General features: G+C 31.7%; 1 protein-coding gene across 1 annotated transcript in view; it reads right to left on the minus strand.

Annotated features, from left to right (window-relative positions):
- Window positions 1–22084, minus strand: part of LOC117181595 (protein turtle) — a 253226-nt gene that overhangs the window by 124202 nt on the left and 106940 nt on the right. Inside the window, exon 3 of the mRNA XM_033374449.1 lies at window positions 17065–17106. The gene's annotated coding sequence lies outside the window, so the exon portion shown is untranslated. The remainder of the gene's footprint in view (window positions 1–17064; window positions 17107–22084) is intronic.

Consider the following 22084-nt stretch of genomic DNA (forward strand, 5'->3'; position numbering starts at 1 on the left):
TAAAAAAAAATACGTGTCTCTTATTTTTCGATGTACTACAACATATTGCAGTTTCATCAAAATCGGTGAGGGACACCTGGGATAGTTTCCTTGTAAGTCACACGAGATTGGAAAACCAGAGGATAACTATTTAAACCCGTTCTCTTTTTCAAAAACTAAATAATATTGCAATATACTGGTAGCTTTAAAGAAAAATGCAAATTGATTTATATTGATTGCCTTTGTATAAATATAATGAAGCACTATTCCATATCTTCGGTAATACGCGAAAATACTTTCAGAAACAATGAAAGTAATGAAACTTGGATTGTATGTACATCCACAAATGTCAACAACAGGAAACATGAAAATTGTGAAAAATTGGAAATAAAGCGATCGAGAAGGTAACTTCCTTTGATCTTTGGAATTATCGCTTTTCGATAACATGCGACTCCTCAAATCGCATAAAGTGGTCAGCGCCCCTTCGATTAGGAACTCAACTGGTCGAATTGCAATCGTTAAAGAAAAACAGAAAAGATAAAACGGAAAAGTAGGATTGGAAAATAAAAACGAAGAAATTAAATGAAAAAATACAGCAACTTAAAAACCCACCAGGGTGGCCTTTGACCTGCCACACCCACGATGCAGTGACGTTACAGCGTAACGTCACAAGTGCATTATGACGTCAGAAGGCTGTAGAAAAAGGGAAGGGACCGAGCGGGAACGATCTGATCCAGGTGATGCGCAATCTTCCTTATCCCTATCTCCACCCCCTTTACTACCGATAAAAAAACAAGGTAGGATAGTTTGAAAAATAATATGAATTTATTGATAATATTACAGAACAAAAACTTTCATGGATCATTAATGTGAAATACCGGAGGAAATGTCGAACGAATTTTCGACAAAAAGAAACACTTTAATAAAATACTTTATTTCTCTACTTCAACCAAATGGTCAAATTTTTCAACAAGAAAACTGAATTTAAACCAAAACCAGTTCAATTTGTTACCCAAAATGTTGAAGTTTTAAGAAGAAGATGAATTCTCAACGAAAATGATTATAATTATTATTTCAAAGACAGACAAAACGAATTAAAAGAAATAGTTTAGTTTTCAACTAGAATTGCATTTTCAACCTTTAAAGATGAATTTGCAACTAAAAAGAAAAATTTTCGACCAAAAAGATGAATTTATAACATAATGCATACATATTTAAACAAATAACTGAATTTTCAACTGAAAAAGATAAATTTTAAATAAAAAAATAATTATCAACAAAAAATAATTTTTTTTGCAATCTAAATTATTATTTTTATACTATCGAATTTTTATTCAAAGAGAGTAATTTTCAACTATAATTATGATGAATCTGTAACGAAACAATGAGTTAAAAAACAAACTAGTTTAACTTTCAACCCAGGAGTTGAATTTTCCAGCTAAAACGACCAATTTTCCACAATAAAGATTTTTTTAATCAAGAAAGGAAAAAAGTGCATTGTTGTACTTTCAAAACAAAACACGAATTTTCTGTGAAAGAGCTGAATTTGTAACTTCAGAATTATCAATTTTAAATAAAAAAGGTCATTTGCAACCAAACAGTTACATTTTTACCCAAAAAAGAGGAACTTGCAACCAAACCGATTAGTTTTCTGAAAAAGAAGAATTTTCAACAGAATAGTTAACTTTCCGACTAAAAAGATGAATTCTTAACTAAAATAATAAATCTTTAATTTTTATAGATCAATTTTAACAAATAGTTTAACCCTGAATAGTATACATTTCAACAAAAAAGATTTGAATTTTAAATCAAATAATAGTTAAAAATTAAACAAAAAATACGAGATTTTAAACAAAATAGTTAAATCGTTAACGAAAGAAGAAATATTTTCAACCAAACAGTTGCATTTTTAACCAAAAAAAGACTACATTTTTATTAAAAGGGATCAATTTTTGAACCGAAAAGGCGATTTTTCAAAACAATAACTGAATTTTCAACCAAAAAGGATTTCAGTTCACTGTTAGAAAAATGAATACTAGGTTTAGTATACACATAACGGAAGAAATAAGTCACAACATGAAATTAAATTTAATATACCTGCGTACAATAAATTTAGTATATTCATATGGAATTTAGTATAAGCGTATACTAAATTTCATGCACGTGTATACCAAATTCAGTATGAATTTACTAAATTTACCATACGCTAGCATACTAAATATAATTTCTTGTGGTGCATTCTTGCTTCCACTACATTTATACTAAATCTAGTACACATCTTTCTAACAGTGTTGCATTTTTAACAAAGTAGTTACATTTTTGAACAAACGGGATGACTTTAATAAAATTGTTGAATATGAAAAAAAATTTTTTTTTAATAAAAATACTATCTTTAAGAGGAAGAAAATGAAAAATATAAATAAAAGAATAGAAACTATCGACCCATGTGACCGAAAACTTCATTTTCAAAATTCTGTAACTTTTCTGGGACCAATTTTCCATTTTTCCTCGTTATTAATATATAAAGACCAGAAATTTTCTCTTGTAACATTTTTAACATAGAAACTTTTATTAAAGATTTTTGTCAATATCCTTAATTTTTTCATAATATCCAGATCGATTTAATCTTTCTTGCGTTAAATTTTTGAATGGGAGTAATAAATAAAGTTTGCATATATATATACATGAAAAATATATCAATATTTCAGAATGAATTTTTTTATCCACCGACATTTTTATCGACGCGAGAGATATGTCTGGTATGCTTCGCAAATATTTTCATAACGGCTGGTACATAATGCATTAAAGTCACGTTCGATTCTCAAACAAAAGTGCTGATTCGCCACAACTCAGTACCGCGACTAACGATCATTATTATTTTCTAAAATAACAGTAGAGACAGCTTTCGCAAGCCAAACAGCATCTAAAATACATATATCTGAAAGAATACTTCAGTTGAATTTAAACTTATATTGTTTCCGTATTAACCCAATAAATATAAACAATCACTTGGAATGTAGGATTGTAACTTTTAAGTAAAATAACTTTGTCTTTAAGATCTACAACCTAAATGCTTGATTTAATCCAACAAAAATTATTCAGATCGGCTGGCGACACCCGGAGTACGTTTAATACTGCTGTCTGACTAGACTCTGCATCGACCACTCAACTCGTCCTGATGCACATTTCGAACGTAATATAACGCATATGAGAACATATGGGAACATGGTTCAAAGCACTCTCCACATACAAGCAGCACTCTCTTCCTACCCTTAATACACTATTCTGCTATTGAAATAAAACCCTCTGCCTTTATAAAACGAATACCGATAATAATGCATGATATTAATATTTTCAAATGAATTATACAAAAACTTCAAGGATAAGGAATAACAATGCATAAATATTTAATTAATTATTTGTAAGTAAGGCAATCCATGCCAATAAGATATATTTTATGACAGTATTTATTTCACGTGAAAGTCACAGATTCTATTAATTAACTTTCATTGCATAACTGTGAGTTAAATTTGACATTACTTTTCAGAATTAACGGTAAGCTGTTACACTGTTTTGGGCAATTGAGATGCATAAGTTTTCATGACAAAATACACGTAATATTTGCTTACCACTCGAAGCTGACAATATGTGAATACAATTCGTATAATACGAGTGTTCAACTTTACCAGTTTCTCATTTTTTTATGATGGACGGTTAGTTCCATGATAATCGTAGTAGGAGGCCGTCTATAATCTACGTCCCTAATTGTATGCTATTTACCGCCACCCCCTCCCCTCCAATTCACGTTAACAAACATAGCTTAGCCCGCCACACCCTGAAATAGGAAACATAGCCCAAAATTGTCTTAAAACACGGGAAATAGGTCAACTTTTCAAAAAATAGGGAAAAAATCAGCGAATAATTTTTTTAAAATAAAACTAATAAAAATACATTATTGATCGATAGTTTTACTTTTAACCACATAGTTAAATTTTCAATACAAAATGACGAATTTTTTGAAGACGGTTGCATTTTTAACCAGAAGGATTATTTTTAACTGAGAAGGGTGAATTTTAAACCAAGAAAGATGACATTTGTACCATAAAAAATGAAGTTTCAATTTAAAATAAAAAAGAATTTTTGACAAAACTATTAAAAAATACTTGAATTTTTAACCAATACTTTTATTTTTCAACAAAAAAGTGAATTTTCCACAAAATATTTAAATTTTCATAAAAAGCAGTTGAATTTTTAACTGAAATATTGATTTTTCAACCAAAAAGACTAATTCTGTACAAAATAATTAAAATTTTAATTCGAATATATGAATTTTTAACTGAAATGATGAATTTGAAAAAAATGAATGTCCACAAAAAACATTAAACAATTAACCCAAAAGATGATTTCTTAAATAAGAAGACTTATTTTGTAAAAATGGAATTTACTTGGATTCTAACTAAAGAGATACTTCTCCAACAACAAAAGCATGTATTTTTAAGAAAATAGTTCAACTTTCATCAATGTAGTTGAATTTTTGATGAAATAAAATGACATTAACAAAATTACATTATCAACAAAGTTAACAAAAAAAAGTTTAAAAAGTTACATTATGAACCAAATAATACAATTTTTAAACACAAAGTAGAATTTTCATACAAAAGAGATGAATTTCGATATTAAATATAATAGTGATTTTGAAACCAAAGATAGATGTATTTTCTTATTGGGTTTTATTATTTCAGTTCAAATCAAGCTCAAGAGCGGGAGAAGGGGGAAGTTTCTTGAAAACCTAAGGAGAAAGTAGAATGTTTAATTCCCTTCTATTTTCCTGTTCCTAATCGTATGTTTTAGCGTGGTCACAGTGGGTTCCAGTATAGAATAATTATATATTGCAATTTTAGCTGTATTTGTCACATTTTTATCTTGGGTCCTTGGTTCATAAATTGCTGTTAACCTTTCAGCCCTCGTTTATAAGCCTGGCTATCTCTCTATCTATCTTTCTCTAAGTATCTTCAGACCCATGTTCTTCATTCTATTATTCAGTATAATCAACATTTTCTGCAAGTCTTCGACTGATTTTGTCGTGAGAACCCTATCATCTGCAAATGCCAACCTACGCATTAGACATTTGTCCATGAATTTAATGAATAGCCAAGAGGACACAACGTACCCTTGCCTAACACTCTGCCTAATATTAAACTAATGAAGATATTGTTTTGAGAAGCCAACCATTGAGATTATGTTAATATGCGGAATACCTGGAAAAAACAGAGAATTTAACCACCTTGTCTTAATTCTCAGGTATCAGGGAGATAGCAACTTTGCTTCGTTGCTGTTCCTGCCTGCTCAAATTTTTCTTGCCTTGATAACGGTTACTGTATGAGTGCTGAAACGTTGGAGATTATTTTTTACAAATGTCTTTTTATTGTGATTTGATAATAACAAAAATAAAAAAGACGAAAGAAACAATAAGAGAAGGAAGGGGATTTGGTTGGTGGCATTTTTCTTTTTCTTTCCTTTTTTTTCTCGTTCAAAAGAATAATTTTTTTTCTTTTCTTTTTTAGAAAGTTTGTTTATCATTTTTCAAATTGCAATAGAAACATTCTATGATGGTTGTCCAAATTTGGTCGTTGGATTCTTGGTTTTATTTTTAGGATTTATGCATATGAACTTAATTATGGGACGTTAAATAGGATTTTAAAGTTTATTTTATTCACATTTGAATTTCTTAAATTTTCATTAACACCATACTCTTTCAGTGCTTTCCAAAGCTTAACTCTATCCACCTTATATACTAATACAATATTGTCCTTCATGAATGTATATCCACAAAATATCAAAGCTTTTTGTTCGTATTATATACAAGAGAACGAAAAACGGAAGCCTGGGGCAAACATCGATGTATGTGACGATCAAGAATGGCTAAAGCTAGCCGTTACACATGGTTAAATTACCGATACGGAGCAATCGTTTCCCACACTAGAAGCAACATGAACATGGTTGTAATGACCGTTATCTGGCACAGCACGTGGGGGTTTCACATACATCCTTATCGTCAGGGATCACCCACTATTCTCACGTGAATGATGTCCGATGGATTTGCAACTGTACACGCAGGAACGCGCGTTGATCACACATACACACGTTTACGCTTTTTGATGCTTTCACATTCATGAGCAAATCACAGGTTATAAACACCCCGACGAAACGTTCAGAACAGATTTACATGGTCATCCTGTGCTCGACCCACGTATTGGAATTTACACATTCGCTCGCCCGCTTGTGTTATTAGATGGCAACTACATGTTTGAATATCAGTTTTGACGAGGTCTGTGAATGACATAAATTTTGGGTGTAAATTGGCCACCATGAGCAAAAATTGACATCTTCCTTTCCACTTCTCAATGTCATTTTATCAAGCAATTTTAAACAGATAGTGGTTTTAAACAGAATTAAAAGGCCACACTGCATACAGGTGTAAGTGCTAAATTTTCTAAAATCGGTTCTAAACTCGTGTCCCGGTAAACGATTTTGGGCCAGTTCGGCCCGAAAGTAGGTCTAGGAAAAAAAGTCAGTGCATTCGGACGTAAGTGCCACGATGCGTGCTGACGTAAGTGCCATACTTCATAGTATGGTGTCAGTGCAACGTCATTGATTTTCAGAGCACGTGTTGATTCTGACATTTGGACATTTTTCCGTCAAAAATTACGAATTCTTGGAAAGAAATAGTTACTGCAAAAGTTACTTTTTATGAGTCAAAATTGAAGCTTTCTGGTTCGCGCCGATATTTTACCAAGGCTTTCTCGCACATGATTATCTTTTTTAAAGCGCTCTTTTTGTGATTCGGTAGATAAACAATAGCTCAAAAGCGCTTTTTTGTTTTTCCCTTATATTGAAAAATTAAACAGTTACGCAACTTTTCATGTGTCAAAATTGAAGCTTTCTGCTGCGTGCCGATCCTGGACCAGGACTTTCTCGTGCATGTTTATCTTTTTCAAAGCGCTCTTTTTGCGAATTAATAGAGCTAACCAATGGTAATTGAAAAATAAAACAGTTATGCAACTTTTCATGTATAAAAATCATAGTTTATGGGGACACGCTGCTCGTTTGACCAAGGTTTTCTCGGAGAAGGATGCTTCTTTCAAAATGTTCGGTTCATGGCTCGATAAAGCTTAACAGTACCTCGAAACGCTTTTGTATTTTTTTGTTTAAAATTATTTGCGTGAAAGTTAGACAGTTTTTTAGTTCTCCTGTAAAATTCGGGGTTTGGCACTTACGTCCGTATGCAGTGTGTCCATTCAATTGTATTTTCAGGAACCGAAAATTACTGTGATTTATTCTTTCCACTAAAACTCTAGGAGAAAATGTCTGTAATGTAGAATAATGTTCAGTTTGAGAATTAAAAGACAAGTCAGTTTCGAAAAATGCTTCTTAAACTATTTTCAGAATATTAAGCATTATTTTAGAGTGGACTTGCGACGAAATGGAGACAACGGAAGACATTTCTGACTAAGGGTTCGTTCGTAGATTGCAAAACGAACGATCCAGGCAATTCAATGCCGGACCATTTCTTAGAACAAACCATTTTCTCCTGCCCTTCTGGCCAGGATTCGAGACTGTATAGATACATACCACCTACAACCGGGCAGTACAACCTATCAAGGGCCAAAGTTATGGTCCTTGTTCTTGAGTGTCGACGGCTTTCATGTTCCTGGCATGATTCTCCTTGAAAATCTCGTGGAAATTTACCAAGCTTGGTCCAAAACGACATCTTGTCGATTCAAATCTGAAGTAATCGCGATTGGTTGTGTTCAACAATATCAATGCTTTTTGTGAAATATACCGCGCCCTTTTTTTCCTTTCCCTCATTTTATTTTTATAGAGAGTTGTATTAAGGGAAGGGCACTAGCGTTACTGGTAAAGCTCTATTGTAAATCTAGAGAATGATGAAAATTACAAGCCTGTTTTATACATGTAGTAAAAGCGCGAACAATTAGGTCAAAGAATTTCTATGTTATGAAAGTAGAAACCACTTTCGATTGAAAAAAAAACAGAAGTTGATTTTTGCTACAGGGTTACTAACAGGTTCGGGAATTTAAAACTAGTCATGGAAAACCTCAAAGTGTCAAACAAAATTTCAATGAACTAAAGTTGAAGTTAATTTATTTATTTTGGTTCAAAATTCTACTGCTTTATTGAAAATTCAATTTGCACGATTGAAAATTTGATTATTTTAGTATTTATTTCAACTATTTCATTGAAAACCGAACTATTTTGTTAAAAATTATTTTTTTTTGCACTTAAAATTGAACTACTCCATGTTTGGTTGAAAATTTAATGGTTCATCATTTTAGTTGACGATTTCTTTCTGTTTCAATTTCTATTTTAGTCGAAAATTCAACATCTTAGTTGACAGTTCATGAATTTTGTTGAAAATTCGTCTTTCTTGGACGAAAATTCATATTTTTGGTTGCAAAATAAGTTTTTGGTTAAAAATTCATCTCTTTAAAAAAAACAATACCTATAACCTGTAATCTACGAGGATTTACTATGTTCTTTGGTAAAAAATTATCTTACGTAAGATCTTTCACTCCTCTAAATCCAAAGAATGAAAGAATGGATGGAAAAAATGAAAAACTGAAGCTAGAAGGGAAGTGTAAGAAAATAGAAGCGAAAGTCGCATAGATTAGTACGCGTAAATATTTCGAACTAATGGTTATGTAATGGTAGCGAATGCGTCCGAAATTGAGCTATCGTCAAGATATACGGATCTAGATAGAATAATTTATATAAATAGTTGCAAATAGTCAGAATAAGATAATTTAAAATATATAGCTGGAAAGATTGTAAGAAACGCTGGCGACGCGAACCTGTGGGGACACGTTATGAATAAAAAAGAAGAAATAGACATTTAAAATAACCGCTTTTAGTAAAATTGAATGAGAATTTGATTTGAAACACAAATTCGGTATTTCCGAAATGTTTGACGCCTCCTCGCTCGTAAAGTGCTTAAGGTAATCGAGCTCTAATGAGAAACTCGAAGCAGTCTCTCGTGTTCCCGGAGGACAAGACGCATACTTCCGTTGGGATTCGCGTTCGGGTATTAGGCGATATGCACGGCCGGACTTATGTGCATGCGAGCGATTCTCCCCTTCTTGCACACCCTACTTACACCTATGTACATTTACAAGCTTCGTACGTCTGATCCTGTTAATTAATTGTCATTCGACGGAGTTGCGTCTGGAAACTTGTAATGATCCTCTCAGTACCGACCGATATACCCCAACAACCAAGGGGCCGACCATAAAATACATGACCGTATAAACCTTTAACCGAAGAAAAGAAATAAATGGCATGAGTAACAGTTAAGCATAATTTTTGTTTATCTATTAATTCTGTTACCCGGGTGTCACTCGAAGGATCGGGTACTCGCCCAGGTTCCCGAATATTCGGATTTTTTAAAAATACCTATCACTAATTTCAAGTGGAAAATTATTGCATTTTCTACAAAATATTTAAATTTTCACCCAAAAAATATTTCCTACCAAAAGTCAAGACTTTTCAACACAAAAAGACAAATTTTCAATACCAAAATTAATAAGCAAATAGGTGAACTTTTAGCTAAAAGGCATGAGTTATTAATGAAATAGTTACCCATTTTATACAAAAAGATGAATTTTTCAGAAAAAAATGTTTATTTTGAACAAGAAAGCTAATTTTTAACCAAGAAGGATAAAGTTTCAACAGGAAAAGATGAATTTTCGAACCAAGAGGACAAATTTTTAACAAAATAGTTGAATTTTCATTCAAGAAAATTTCCCACCAAAAGACGAATTGCCAACAAAATACACGAATTTTCTTGTTCTTCTTTATTCATAATATGTACCCCTAAGGGTTGACATGACTTCCATTTCTTGCAATACTTCCGCCTACATATTGGATAAAATCTTATCCTTACTATTTACAGTTACTTATAACTATTCACAGAAAATCTTTTATCTAGATCCTTATGTCTATTTTTTACGATAGCGCAATTTGGGACGTGTTAGCGAACGAGTGAGCGAGTGATAGAAATCGAAAGTGCAAGCAGGAGAGAGAGAGAGAGAGAGAGAGAGCGAGAACGCAACCGCATCTTAATCTTCTTATGCAATTACATAACCATTACTTAAATATCTTTACGCTTATAATCAAAGCGACTTTAGTTTCCTTTTCCTTTCACTTCTCTTGTACCTCTATTTTGCCATTTTTTCACATGCATTCTTCCATCCTTTCTCATTTGCTCCTCTAATCCTGTTCAACTCCTTTATCCAATCTTCGCGCAATCCATCCTCCCCCAGAATCATTACCACATTCTCTTGGCAGCTTCCTTTATCTTCTAATCCTCTCCTATATTCTTCCCATACATGCTCCCATGTTTTCTCTTCCCATTCACAGATTCTACACTTTCTGTTCTTTTTCTTTTCCAAATACATGTCTTCCTTTACCTCGGCTCCCAATCTAAATATTACTAATCTGCTCCACCTTCTTTCTCCCCATCCCTTTTCTAAATACTTTAGTATTCCTACCTTTTTTCCCAATTATTCATAGTTTACTCCAGTCCCGTCTTATATGCATATCTCTATCATTAAAGAACTCCTTTCTTTCTTATTCCCATCTCTTTAATTCTATCGCTCTCCCTCTCCTTTCTTCTACCTGGATGAAACACTTTCTCGTTAACTCCCCTCCCTTCCCTCCCCCAGCTTCATCTCAAATGTCTATGTCCTCTTTCTCGCTCTAGTAATTTTATTGCTTAATACATGAATTTTCTTGTGGAAACTTAATTATTACCGTTTTATAATTTAACTGTTTTCTAAAAAATTCTACCTTTAAATCAGCAATTACGAATTTTTATTAAGAAGGTTAATTTTCGATCAAGAACGATGAAATAATTTTCCACAAACAAACAAAATTTTTGTAAAGTGTTGAATTAAACTAATAAATATATATTTTTAATTAAATATTTTAATCTTCAATTAAAAAAATGAATTTTCAACAGCAAAAATTAATTTTCTGCCCAAAAACACGAATTTACCACAAACATATATAAAACACTACTTACAAGGCATACATTTTTAACAAAAAATGGAATAGTTGAATTTTTAGATTACAAAATTAATTGTAAACCAAATATAATCGAATTTTTTCACAGAATCCACTAATGATTGCTTGCAATTGACTCTTTGCCGTCATATTTACAAAAATCAAAAAAACTGTTAGTCGTTTAAACAATTTTTAAAATAAAATGGTAATGTTTTTACCGAGCTTCCTTTTTTATATAAATTGTTTAAATAATAAACAGTTATTGTTAATTCGCAAAATATTACACAAAAAAGTCACTGACAAGGGTTTCAGTGGAATCTGTATAAACTATGGAATCTATTCATAGACAAATGGTAAAAATAACCATTTGTTTTTAATAATTATTTAAATAAATAAAAATGTTTGCAGAAATGCAGACATAATATAACTATGTATTTGTTAATAATTATTATTTTAAAAATCGTAAAAGAGCGGCTATTTTAAATTAATCGTAATCATATTTCAATTTCGCTCGTTTTTTATACAAAAAATATTAATTTCAGGGATAAATCATTGCATAGCATAAAAAAATGACAATTTGTTTTTAATATTATAAACAGTTTTTTTACTTCAAAACATTACTAATTATTATCTAAGTATTGAGTAGATTATTGAGTAGATCTTTTTTTCAGAAAAATTGAATTTAAAAATTTTTTAAATTTATTTTCCATCTTGTCAGAAAAGATTTTAATTATCTTCTGATATTTAAAGATTTAACTTGATTGGCAGTTTTAATTTCTAAATTCACATATTGTAAAATGAAATCTACACTTATCGATAGTAACTAGTTCTGATGATGATACATATGAGTATAAAAGACTTGTATCACCAAAAGTAACACCTGGCTTGAGATAGCGACATTTCTGAAAAAGGATTTTTCTCTCGATCTCTCTAATAGCCTAATTAGAAAATCACCGGCCGGCAATCGGAAGTTCTGTAGTTCGATTCCCAGTGGAGCGACTTGAGTAGATCCGTTTCAGACAAATTTAATTTTGAAAGTTTAAAAGTTATTTTTATTTAATTTGTTAATCAATACAAAATATTGCTTTGACTCAAATAAAAATTAGCAGTCACACGGTATACCAAAAAACCATAAGCTCATAAAAAAATACATCGAGATCCGTTAAAAAACACAGACATATAAAAACCAAAAATCTTACACCTTATTATTTTTGGGTCACGGAATTGGAATCTGGTGTCAAATTTGCTTTATCAGATTAGGTTTTTGACAACAATTAGCCTTTTGGGTCATTTTTTGAAGAAAAATAACATAGAGCGAGATATAATTTGTGCAGTATTATCATCTTAAAATACAAGGTTCGATTTTTAATTTGAGCCGTACTAGAATTTTGGAAAACCTTTTGTGTGTCTGTGGAATTAAACTATCGAGCGATTTTTGTTTCCAAAAAAGTACTTTTTGGCACACTTTGTGGCCATTAAGCAGCGAAAAGGGAACAGAAAATAACTTGTTAACGCCCACCATCGAAAGAAAGTGCTACTGCTTTTGCATTCTATCCACTCCCGCAGGACTTAACGCCACGTTCAAACTTTACGTCCGCGATACGAACAAAACTGGATAAAGTTCGCTTCATAAAGATATCCGCAATCTAGGAAATGGAAGTTAGTAACCCATGAATGACCCCGCGGAAATGAAGAAGAACAATGTCGAGCTTCAGACTTCCAAGAAGATATAATACTTTTCAAACTGGTTATGCGTGTGAAGCTCTTCGCCCGGGGCACTTGCTGGAGAGATTGATCAGTGACTAGGATCGGAACAGTGTTGCAAAACAATCATTTTATTTAAGTAAACAAGATAGGAATTCTATATTATTCTTAAAATCTCGGCACTTCTCCCTCCTTATACCGCCTTGTAGGACTCCCTTCATCAACTTCCTTATATTATGAACTCCCTGATCCCCAGCTAGGGACGAGTGAATCACGCTCACACCGAAAAGGCTCAGTTGGTTAGACAATCGGACTTCACTTCAGAGGTCCGGGGTTCCATCCCTGAGCCGGTACCTCTGGAATTTTTTCAATGTACCTTTACCGAGGTTTTGGTGGTTCGGAACCCACCTTGAGCTGTAGGTCCCCCCATCATGTACTTGACTGCAACCCAGTCCGTCAATGATGGGGGGTAAAAACCAGGCTTTGTCCAATATGTCTGGGCAGACTGCTCTCATCCGATCACTTGATTGCATTATAAAAATGCATCCGTGACTGATGATATATACTGGGACAGCCCCGCGCAAAAATGATCAAATAAAAAATACAACTTTAACCAAAAATGCCTTCGACATGTTGGGCAATATAAGCTTGTGACAACATTTCAACACTGAAATGTTTTTTATAATAATAATAATAATAATAATAATAATGAAATAGCGTTTGCAGAGATGATCATTATGAGTGGCTCTTGATGAAAATTCAATTTCAACTCTACTTAATAAAATAGAATAATATTTAATATAAATAAAAATAAGTGAGGTACAATTGTAATTCTGAACAAGTGGTATCTATTTAGCACTGAGTGCTACTTTTTACTGCACATGTTAAGGTACTTCAGTTTCAACAAGAATGCCACGCTTCCTAATTTATTTTTGCTTTCACACTTTCGCTCTTTGCATTTTTTCAATTTTCTCTATCAGTGCTGGCGACACTCATGTGAATATGACCCTCTCTTTTAAATTTTTCTAGCCATCTCGCTGTGCGATGCATCCCGAACGAAAATGTTCTCCTGCCTTCATTTACTATCTGAATTCCATTTAAAACTCGATCGCATGTATTAGCTATTTTGTCACTTCTTGTTCCATATCTGATTACAGCCAGTTATAAGAAAATTGAAATTTTCTACATAGGAAATAAGAAAAATAAATAAATAAATGTTCAAAATTATAAATTCGGGGTTTTTTATTCACTGAAGATTGTACATTCATAATTCTAGTTGAAAATTCATCTCTTCAAATTGAAGATTCAACTACTTTGTTGAAAAATCGTTTTTTTCCATGAAAATTAATTTTTTTACTAAAAATTACAATATACCATTTTTAGTTGAAAATTTATCATCTTTACTTGAAACTTAATGTATTTTGTTAAAAATTCGTCTTCTTTGATAAAAAATAATCTTCCTCGTTAAAAATCCATATTTTTAGTTGAAAATTCAAGTACTTAGTTAGAATTTGACCTCTTTTGTTATTTTTTTTTAAATTCGTCATATTGTTTTGAAAATGTATCTCATTTAGTTGCAAATTTACCGATATGTTTGAAAATTCATGAACATTGTTAGAAAATTTTATTTTGTGGTAGGAAAATAATCTTCATAGTTGAAAATAATCATTTTGGTTTAAAATTCAACAGCTTGGCTGGAAGTTCAACTCTTTTGTTGATTTTTTTTTATTCAAGATTTATCATATTTTCTTGAAAATTTAACTATTTCATAGCAAACTCACGAATTTTGTTAAAAATTCGTCTTTTGGTAGAAAGTTAATCTTCTTGGTGGAAAAATATTCGATTTAGGTGAAAAATCAACTACCAAGTTAAAAGTTGAATTGTTTTGATTCAAATTAATTTTGTTGGCTGAAGATTTACCATATTTTGTAAAAAGTTCACCTTTTATAGTTGAAAATATAACTATTTGGTTGAAAATGTATGTATTTTGTTGAAAATTTGTTGTTTTTTTTTGGTAAAAAGTTAATCTACATCGTTAAAACAATCGTTATAGGTAAACACTCAACTACTCGGTTGAAAGTTTAACAGTTTCGAGAAAAATTAATTTTTTTCACTTATAATTTTAGCTTCTAATTCAACTCTTTTGGTTTAAAGTTGAACTTGTTTGTTAAAAACTCGTCTTTTCGGTTAAAGATTGATCACTTTAGTTTTTTTTTTAAATTTTCTCACTAAAAATGTTATCATTTCGTTCTTAGTTATATCATTTTTTGTTGACAATTAATCTTTTTTGGTAGAAAATAATTTTCTTGGTTGAAAATCTAACTACTTAATTGCAAGTTGAACTCCTTTAGGGAAGGTACATTTTTTTGGTTGGTAAGTCCTCTTTTTTAAATTCTTTTTTTTGGTTAAGCATTTACCTATTTTGTTGAAAATTCGTTATATTTATTTGAAAATTAATTTTCTTTGACTGAAAATTTAGCTGTTCCATTTTTGGTTGAAAATTGACCATTTTTGGCTGAAAGTTGAACTATCTGATTGAAACATTATCTTTTCTAGTTAAAAATTAAAATATTCATTCTACTCCTCCTACGAAAATGAAAACCACCCAGAAATAGGAATAATAACTCTAAATATAATAATAACTTACATAAATAGGGATTACACAATCAATCTGAAGAAACACTTTTAGAACAAAAATAATTTCCATAGCAATAGAGATTTAGAGCTCAATATAGGAAAATATTAGGTCGTTCATGACTAACCTGCTAAAAATATGAATGAGATTGGGTAAAAATTAATTTTTGATCCTTAAAAGTGGATAATTTTTATCTGAAGTTGATAATCAGAATGATATGCAACGATTCGATATCCCGAGGTTTACTGTGTTCGGAAGAAGAAAAATGTATTTGTACTATTTCGTAAAATTCCGAATCTTTCTGAAAGTTTCGTAGAAAGTTTTCCTGGGAATAGATATGGGATGATCGTTCTCAATTTTTCCAAACTTTTGAGTGCCATCTCCGATATCCGCAGTTGCCCATCGGGGACAAAGGGTCGAAAAATGAAGTAAACGATGACGGGAGACAAAGAGGAAGGATGATCGCAACTGTCGACGACAAAATATTTTCATATAAAACAGCCGTTGAAAAAAGTGCCTGACACAGTTTCCGGTTAGTTTGACGAATAGTTCAAAACCTGAAGCTATTCTTTCTTCAGTGAAGGCCCACTCTCCACAGTACAGGTGGATGGCAGGGCGTTGGTGAAGAATGATACTTTCCAAACGCTTGTGCATATATATACCAACCTTGCTCTCTCAACCTAGTAGAGTAATGATTCTCGGGGAGCAACCCCTGTCACACCAATACCATTCTCCATTTATTATTCGTATGAAAGCAACCCCACGAGAGAGCATATTGAAATCTTCACAAATCATTAAATAAAAATAATTACGAGCCTGTCTCCCTCTTTCTCTCTACTTTCCGATTCTTGTTGTAAACTCGTCTACGAGAACATCAGTTGATTGGTTGTGATGTGGGAGGAAGAGCTTGTGGTAGCCCTTTTGATTAGCACTTTTTATTTTCAAGATTTTCGTCATCCTTGCCGAGTTAGATCTAGGTGCATTTCTTTTCCAACGTTCTGGTAATATGCGTGTCAGGTGCTAGAGGTGCCCCATGGCATAGTGAATGACGCGAACGTCTTTGCATATCAAAGTGAGTCTCATCCACACTGTCATCCGACAGACCCCCCCCCCCTCTCCCTATGCAGGCCGTAGAGAAGTCAGCTATGTTTCGGTGGGCGAATCCGTCCATCTGAAGTCATCAATTACATGCCCACATTAAGCCAAGTTTCCTATTGAGTTAAATAAGTGTGCGGGTGTGTGTTCATTACTCGAAATTAACCAGAGACCACGAGCGATAGACCCCTCAATATGAATCCCCTTCGCAAGGAGATCGCTAACTCTTTTCCGAGTCTTCTCAAAGTCGCCTAGTGACCCAGAATCAATTTTCTCCTCAAGATGAAGTCTCTTCCTGGAAAAGTAACTTGCGTTTTTGGAGGGAATTTACAGTTTAAATAGGGTTCAAAATCATCAAAACTCTGTTCGGTAGCCTGAAACGCTATTAATCTTCGTTAAATCACTGCGACATTTATAATGCGGTTGATTTTTTTCTGGTTTTAACATCGACAGTTTCGCACACGTTCTCTCTAGTTTTTGAAAACTTGTTGTCTTCAGGTTAAAGAGTATGATTGAAAACAAAATTACTAATTTGAAAACTAAAGCGTAGATATGTACTCCTATTCACTCACCTCGGCTCAGTAACTCCGGCAAAACCAAACCGTGATTCTGATCTGAAACAAGAAAATTAAAGTTGTAGGATATTACGTTGCAAAACCATTACGTATTTAGAATCAGAGTAAAGACGAAGTGACAAATGTGAAACATAACCTTACTCTTATAGTTCAATTGTAATAATATTAATATCGCACTTTTGTACTTTTCATTAAATTCATGGCAGTTTTGATTACTTCGTAACATAACGATTCTGTTATATTTTGGTTTATTCGTCACACACGCTCTGAACTTTTCAATAAAATTTATTCTTACATAAGAAACTTTTTTTGTGCTATTTTTGTTATTTTCTTCATTTCCTAAAGTGACAGGCATTTTCTTCTTTGAAGGTAAAAAAGAAGGGCTTTTCGAGCAGAAAGTTACTCGATCGACGAGGGAATTTCATAGCGAGAGCAACAACCACGTAATGGCTGGCCACACAGAAACTAGTGACTTTGTACCATCTTGTGCCATTTCCACTCAATTTATCTTGCTTTGAAGAGAAAACAAGATGACAACAGAAATAACAGAACTGAATATTATTTTGTAAAAATCTTGTAGCCTTAATTTGTAAAAAAAGCAATAATCATTTGCTCAATTATTAAGACTTTCCAAAGTTTTAAAACTAATTTCTTGATACATTTTTACCTAATTATTAAAGTATACCAACTTATTTAGAACCACTTTACATATTTCATTAAAAAACACTTTAAACATTTTAAGTAAAATTTATCACATTAATTTTAGAATTGCTAAGTTGGAAAGGCACTATGTAAATTCTCTCGTACCCAATAGAATTATAATGCTAACGTACCTAACTTAACTTATGGTAAGAAATGAATTCAGCATAATGAATATATGTATGGTAACAAAATTTTCTGATGCATTGAGTTTCTATCTAATCTAATCAAAATCGTAAACTCTTATACTTTATTTTACTACGAAATCAAATATTTTAATAAAATTTTAGATCAGTACAAAACTTTCAAGAAAGTTTGTAGCCAAATCAAGGTGTAATAAAATGTACTCTATATAAAAAAATTAAATCTAAATTGACTACCATCTTGAGACAAGCTAAAAAAGATGTTAACAGTCTTAAGCGAAAATTTGATCGAGATTAGAATTTTATCTCGGCATGAACGATCAATGATCTATTGTCTCGGAAAAAGAGTCCTTATATTGAAAAGTTTGAGTGATACTTGCAACAGTCTGTATTTTATCTTCTTTTTTCATTGAGTATACGTAATTACGTATACAAATATCAAACGAATTATATTTTGTCAATATTGTCTCTTATAAAGAAAAGTTTTCTCGGGTAAATTCTTTTAAAGAAATATTTGCAAGTACGTTTTGGATACAAATCCAAGTATACACTGTATTTAAAATTGCCTGCTGGTGCGTTTTGCCCCACACACTGAATGAAACAATTTGGCACCACCTATTTGTGAATTTGTCAACCAACACTCGCAGCTTGTTTCCTCCATCTCTCACGCGATTCATAAAAAAACAATAGAAGGTGGTTAATTGATGCGATGACTTTCCAAAAATAAATAAGTATAAACGAGTAAAAATGATATAGATTACAAAATTTTTTTAAATATACTATGCAGATTGACATCATTGCCTATTTATTTTAAGGGAACTTTATTAATTATATCAGGATGATTTTTGAAATTGTAGGCCCCCAAACCCCTACTGTAAGGATTCATAGGTAAGATTATTTATTATTGCGTAAGATTTAATATTTTTGAGTCAATATATTCACTGTTTTCACTGTTAACATGATTTGACAAGATCTCTACCGATTTCAAGGAATTTTAAGGTATTTCAAAATACAACAAAGTATTTTACAAAATTATACAATTCTTATGTAATTTAGCGAAAATTCCAACGTTTTTTTAGCGATTTCATGAGGTTTTAAGGGATTACAACATTATTATGGGTTTTCAACTGATTTTAAAAGATTACGAGGGGTCTGAAAAGTTTCTAATAATTTTAAAAGGATTAAAGGGTGTGTAGGAATTACCTAGAACAATTGAAGATAAAATCTCAATTTTTAAACGATTTTAAAATATTTTAAGGACTTCAAGAAGTTTAAACAAATATTAAGAGATTTTGATTTCTGCGGATTAAAAAGGATTTTAAGCAGTTTCAAGGAGTTTTGAAAAAATTGAATGAATTAAAAAATTGCAATATTTTTAAAGATTGATCAATATTTCAAAATATTTGCAAAGATTTCCGAAGATTTTATCGAATTTTAAGAGATTTAAATGGATACCAATGATTAAACGTAATCTCAAAGGATTTCCGAATAATATCCGAATTAATAATAATTCTAAAAATTATCCCTTCGGAAATTTTTTGTCAAAATTTGCCGCCTGCCCATTAATTGCACTCCACTCAGAAATTTATGGTAAAACACGATCTTACATAACATCGGCAGAACCCATACATTCCTGATCTGGTTCCCTGTGACTTCTGGTTGTTTCCTAAGATAAAGTATCCTCTAAAAGAGAAACAATTTCATGAAATAGAGGAAATAAAACAGAATACGATAAAAAAGCTGTTAGCTATTCCGAAAATTGACTTTAGGGAGTGCTTCCGAAAGTGGCAGGATCGCGGGAATAAAGTGCTGTGGCTTCCAAACAGGAGTACATAGAAGGTAATATCATTACTATGAACCTGAATCAACGTTTACGCCTGATACACCACAAGGACGAATAATTTTCGGACACACCTCGTATGTCGAAGTTTCATGCATACTACTTTTTTCTCTGATTTGTCAATGATTCTTAAATTTTTAATCCAAAATAGTCATTAACTGAACGAGATATCTAATAAAGATAGAAAAATTGATTTTAAGTCTAACATTTTTGTTGTTGTAGATAGCTGGATGAACAAAAAAAAATTAATGCCAATATAATAATTCCACCAAAAGTTACATTCGAACATGGAAAGTAAAAAAATGCATACATATATAAGCCTATGGTTACACATACCATGATTTATTTTTGTAAAAAAGAATAGATAACTGAACTACTTCTTTTTTATGAATTTGTTAGAGTTCATTGACTAATTATGGTTACAAATCTTTTTTCTTTTAGCCAAATACTAGCTTAAAGTTATATTAAGTTGAAATTAAAATAAATTAAAAAAGTCCGTTTAATTAAAACTATGCGAAACTTTCTACCAAAGAGAGAAACGAAGAGTATTCCAGAGGTTTGAAAACTCGATTTTTTTCTGTCACTAACTTTCCACGTTTGTCGAACTTTCAGGATGTTGTGAAGGGATCAGAAATCTTGTAACCTCAAAGGACTGTGAATATACGAATTAGAGAAAGGGCTCTAGAGTTCCAGGCCTGTTTCAAGTCGGTTCAGTTCACGTATGCCCCGTATTTAATCCGCGTTTTACGCCTCGCCGGCCTGGAGCGTGATTCAATTACGTGGAGGTTGTACGTGCCGGTGCCGACTCCTGTACACAGCCCCATCAACCCCATCGCCTACAACCCTCGCTAGGGTGACGGCAAGAGGTGAGAGGTGAGACCGAACAGTGAGCACGCAGTTCTAGATATTTAACAATTTGCTGAAAATTATTTTTCTCTACAATTCTAAATTCATTGTGCACTACAAGCAGAATATATTGCACAAAATATTACACCGAAATATTTAAAGAACATTCAGAGAAGGACCCTATTATTTCTGGAAGTTTTATTTCATTTTTTTTATAGGCGAAAATTATTATTTTCGGTAATAGATGGCTTAGGTTTTTAGTTACTTTTCCGCTTTAGAAATATATATATATGTATTCGAATTGAATTTTTACATTACTTCATTCGCATCAACATTTTCTCTACGGCACTGGAAATTGCTTTTTTTGTTTGAAAATGTTACTTTATATTTACTTGAATCCAAAGTGATCAACTTTTAACTAAAATAGTGAATCACATAATCGAAAAAAAAGAATTTTTAATAAAGGAGTTCAACTTTCAGCCAAGTAGTTAAATTTTCAACCAAGAAGATCAATTTTCTACTTGAAAAGAATAATTTTTAACCGAATAGTTGCATTTTCAACGAAAAAGATTATTTTTCAGCAAAAAGTGAAATAGTTAAATTTGTAAGTTAAAAAATAAAATTTTCAAACCAAAAAGACGAGTTTTTAATAAAATACCTGAATTGTCAACCAAACAGTTACATTTTCATATAAAAAAGATGAATTTGCAGAGAAAAATGTGATAGATTTTCAATTGAAAAAATTAATTTAAAAAAAGGATAAATTCTCAACGAAAAATGTAACAGCTGATATTTGAATAAAAAAGATTTTTATTTCAAATAAAAAACAACGGAATTTAATCCAAAAACTAATTTTGAAAAAAAGAGTTCAATTTTCATCCAAGAACGATACTCCAGTTAAGAGGGAGGAAGTCATTCAAATTTTTAAGCCAAACAAGCAAACTTTCTACAAAACAGTTGAATTTTCATAAAAAAAGTTACCTTTTAACCAACACCTTGAATTTTTTACCAACATAGTTCAATTTTCAGCCCAAATAGAATGATTTTCTATCAAATTGTGGAATTTTGAACATGATAATAACGATTTTAACCAAATAATAAAGCTTTTAACCAAAAAAGATGAATTCTCAACCAATAATAGTTGGACTTACAATCAGAGATGAGTTTTTAACTGAAAAGGTGAACCTTCAACTGGAATAGTATAATTTTCAATTTAAAGAATTAATTTTCACCACAAAAAAAAATATTCTCCTCTGAAATTAATTCGTTTTCCTTTCTAAATGTGTCTCTAGCTCTGTAATTCCCTCAGAAAATTTTTCATTCTAGGGCTGCGGAAAATTATAATTTTCCTATATTGGGTTATAAATGTCTATTGCTCTGGAAATTAATTTTTTCCTATTTAGGAGTGCTTCTTTAGATTTCCATACCTAGTTCCGACTTCCAACTTTAAAAGATATACAACTTCTTTACTTTTGTTAGTTTTATATTT

The sequence above is a fragment of the Belonocnema kinseyi genome, chromosome 10 (genome assembly GCF_010883055.1).
Source record: "Belonocnema kinseyi isolate 2016_QV_RU_SX_M_011 chromosome 10, B_treatae_v1, whole genome shotgun sequence".
Taxonomy (NCBI): Eukaryota; Metazoa; Arthropoda; class Insecta; order Hymenoptera; family Cynipidae; genus Belonocnema; species Belonocnema kinseyi.